The sequence below is a fragment of the Mus pahari genome, unplaced genomic scaffold (genome assembly GCF_900095145.1).
Source record: "Mus pahari unplaced genomic scaffold, PAHARI_EIJ_v1.1 scaffold_10183_1, whole genome shotgun sequence".
In the NCBI taxonomy this organism is placed as follows: domain Eukaryota; kingdom Metazoa; phylum Chordata; class Mammalia; order Rodentia; family Muridae; genus Mus; species Mus pahari.
This window is the reverse complement of record NW_018392846.1, coordinates 32357-36475: the sequence shown is the minus strand read 5'-3', so window position 1 is coordinate 36475 and position 4119 is coordinate 32357. Positions and strand designations below refer to the sequence as shown.

The following is a 4119-nucleotide window of genomic DNA, read 5'->3' as shown; positions in this document are numbered from 1 at the left end:
CAACCTGCAGATTCAGAAAAGATCTTCAGTTACCCTAAATTGGATAGAAGGTTAATATTTAAAATATATAATGAACTCAGGTAGTTAAGACTCCAGAAAAACCAAATAGTCCAATTAAAAAGTTGGTATACAGAGCTAAACTAAAAAATTCTCAACAGGAATCTTGAGTGGCCAAGAAGCACTTACAGAACTGTTCAATATCCTTAGTCATCAGAAAAAAAAAAGCTAATCAAAATAACCCTGAGATTCTACCTTACATCAATCAGAATGGCTAAGAAACTCAAGCATGCTGGCAAGGATTTGAAGGAAGGCAAACATTCCTCTATTGATGGGGGAATTGCAAACTAGAACTACTCTAGGAATGGAATATAATCAATACCCAGAAATAAATCAACATACATACAGACACTTGACCTTTGACAAAATAGCCAAAAACATACAGTGGATAAAAGAAAGCATCTTCTACAAACAGTGATAAGTCTAACTGGTGCTCTGCATGTAGAAGAATGCAATTTGACCCATAGAATGAATCTGATGGTTCTTCAAAAACTTGGAAATAGTTCTACCTGAAGAACATATACCACACTGAACCTATACCTGAAGAACCTATACCTGAAGCTATACCACTTCTGAGCATACATCCAAAAGATGATCTACCATACCACAAGGACACATGCTCTGCTATGTTCACAGCAGCTTTATTCATAATAACTGGAAGCAACATAGATATCCCTCAACCAATAAATAGAGACCTGGGATGGTGGAGGTTCCCAGGACTCGATGTAGGTAACCTTAACCAAAGTGCCCAACAGAGAGGAGATGGTACCTGAAGAGACGACCTGCAGTAGTTAGACAGGGCCCCCAGTGCAGGATGGGGACATCAACCCACCTTCAAAATTTTCTAGCCAATATTGTTCCTGTCTAAAAGAAATGCAGGGACAAAATGGATTAGAGACTAAAGAACTGGCTGACCAGTGAGTGACTTGCTCAACTTGGGATCCTTCCCAAGGGTGGACACCAAAACCAGATTCTATTATTGAGACTATGTTGTACTTGAAGACACAAGCCTAACAAGGTTATCCTCTGAGAGATTCTACCAGAAGATGACTGAGACAGATGCAGATACTCACAGCAAAGCATTAGACAAAGGTCAGAGACCCATATGGAAGAGTTAGGGGGTAGCAACCCCATAGGAAGACCATCAGTGTGGACTAACCCAGACGCCTGGGAGCTCCCAGAGATTAAGCCACCAACCCAAGTCATCATCCCATGGAATGATCCTATGCCCCTGGTACATATGTAGCAGAGGGATGCCTTGTCTGGCCTCAGTGGGAGAGGATACACCTAATTCTGTAGAGGTTTGATGCCCTGGGGGCAGGGAGTTGCTCTCTCATAGTCGAAAGAAAGAGGGGATAGGGTAAAACCTCTGGGGTGGGGGTGGTGTTGAGAAGAGGAGGGGGGAAGATATGCTGTGTAAATAACTGATTAATAAAAATAAGAAAAAAGAAACAGTCATTAGGTCTTCCATTAAAAACAAACAAATAAACAAACATCAACGACAAAAACAGGGTCACAAGATTTTAGTACAGACTTCTACCAGACTTTGAAAGAGCTAATGTCAATATTCCTCAATACTCCTCAAACTACTCCACCAAATAGAAATAGAAGGAACATTACCAAACTCATTCTATGAGGTCACAGTCACCCTCATAGCTATACCATACAAAGACTCAGCAAAAAAAAAAAAAAGAGAGAGAGAGAGAGAAAATTTCAGACCAATTTCCGTAAGAACATCAGTGCCAAAATATTGAATAAAATACGAACAGACATATCCAAAACACCAGCCACCATGACAAAGTATGCTTAATATCAAGGATGCAGGGATGGTTTAATATATGAAAATCCATCAGTGTAATCTATCATATAAGCAAACAGAAAGGAAAACAAATCACATGATCAGGCTGGAGAGATGGCTCAGAGGTTAAGAACACTGACTGCTCTTCCGAAGGTCCTGAGTTCAAATCCCAGCAACCACATGGTGGCTCCCAACCATCCATAATGAGATCTGATGTCTCTTCTGGGGTGTCTGAAGACAGCTACAGTGTACTTACATATAATAAATAAATAAATCTTTTTTTAATTTACATAATTATCTCATAGATGCTGAAAAAGTCTGTGACAAAATCCAATGTAACTTTAATGATGAAAGTTTTGGAGAGATCAGAGATACAAGGTGTATACCTACGCATAATAAAAAGCAAACTACAGAAAGCTAATGGCCAACATCAAATTAAATGTAAAGAAACTTAAAGCAATTCCTCTAAAATTAGGGACAAGACAAGGCTCCCAACTCTCTCCCTATCTACTCAACATAGTAGTTGAAGTTCTAGGTAGAGTAATAAGACAAAAAGAAGATCAAGGGGGATACAAGTTGGAAAGAAAGAAGTCAACAGATGATATGATGGTATACATAAGTGAAGCCAAAAATGCTACCAGAGGATTCCCACAGCTCATAAACACCTTCAACAAAGTGGTTGGATACAAAATTAACGAAAAAAAAAAAAAAAAAACCTTCAGTCGCCCTCCTTTATAGGAACAGGATTTGAAAGAAATTAGGGAAACAACACCTTTTACAATAGCCACAAATAATATAAAATATCTTGGTGTAACTCTAATCAAGCAAGTTAAAGACCTGTGACAAGAACTTTAAGTCTCCGAAGAAAGAAACTGAGGAAGATATAAGATATAAGTCCATATTCATGGACTGCCAGGAGCTATCAAGGAGAAGCTAAAAACTAGGGAACTAACAGGGAGGCAGCACACTGGTGATGGCTGCTGCTGAGGAAGGGGTCAAAGTAATGTTGGGGTAAAAGCGGATCGGGAACTTCAGGAGCTTCTAGAAAGATGCTCTCTTCATCTCCCAAGAGAAAATTTTCCAGGAACTGTTTAACAGTGAGCTGGCTTCCCAAGCTACTGTGGAGTTGAGAAGGCAATGAAGGAGCTGGATGAGGAAGAACTCCATCTGGTAGAGCAGTTCCAGAAGCTCTCAGAGGCCGCTGAGAGAGTAGGCAGTGATGCAAGGTTGCAACAAGAATGGAGACATTAAGTGGGCTAACCCAAAATGCTACCAACCTTCAGAACTCAGGCACGTCTGAAGAGGAACTGACCAAAGCCATGCAAGAGCTCGGCAGGGATGAAGGAGACAGGGAAGGGAACATTCTCTCCATCATGCAGAGTATCATGCAGAACCTCCTGTCCAAGGATGTACTGTACCCATTCCTGAAGGAGATTACAGAAAAGTATCCAGAATGGTTACAGAGTCTCCAGGAATCTATTCCTCCAGAGCAGTTTGAAAAGTATCAGTAGCAGCACAGTGTCATGGGCAAAATCTGTGAGCAGTTTGAGGCAAAGATGCCAACATGCTACTCACAAGGCTCATTTTGAGGAGGTGCTAGATCTTATGCAGCAGTTACAGGACTTGGGCCATCCTCCAAAAGAATTGGCTCAGACATGCCTCCTGGCCTCAACATTGACCTGGATTCCCTCACTCTATTGGGCCCACCAGGTGTTAATGGCAGAAGTGTCTGATAATGTGAAACACAACACCGTTTACTCCCTGAGTATCAGCCATGAGGAACATCTGGAGTCAACAGAGTCACTGGGAACTGAGGCACGAGTATCATCTGTGGGAACTGGCTACTTCACACTCTCTACCTCCTATTCAAGGCTTCGCCATATCATCTGAGGATCTGTTCTGTAGGCTTTTTCTATAAGTCTTACTCCATCATGCTTTCTGCTGATAGAAATGGGCCAATTATGTGACAGGTGAAGGATGGTGTCCCTTTTGGCACATTTCACTTCTTCCCAATCCCAAAAATAATGTTATATATGGCAGTACTCATGATTCCCCTTGATTCTCAGTGAGAGACTTTGTGCCTTGTTTCTACTCTCTCCCTTGTGTCTGGTGAGTAGGAGCTTAGTCCAAGACTCTGTGCTTCTATTAGGCGGGGCCTCTGGGAATGAGGAGAAACGTAGCCTGGGCTGGAACTGGAGGCTTGTCACCACATCTCCTTGCCTTTCTTTGGAATTCTCTGAAGGGAAAGCAATTTTACACTTAGT

The 4119-nt window shown here is 41.5% G+C and overlaps 1 pseudogene; it reads left to right on the top strand.

Annotated features, from left to right (window-relative positions):
- Window positions 1-1162: 1162 nt before the first annotated feature.
- On the top strand, window positions 1163-3588 carry LOC110315205 (annotated as a pseudogene).
- The last annotated feature ends 531 nt before the right edge of the window (window positions 3589-4119 follow it).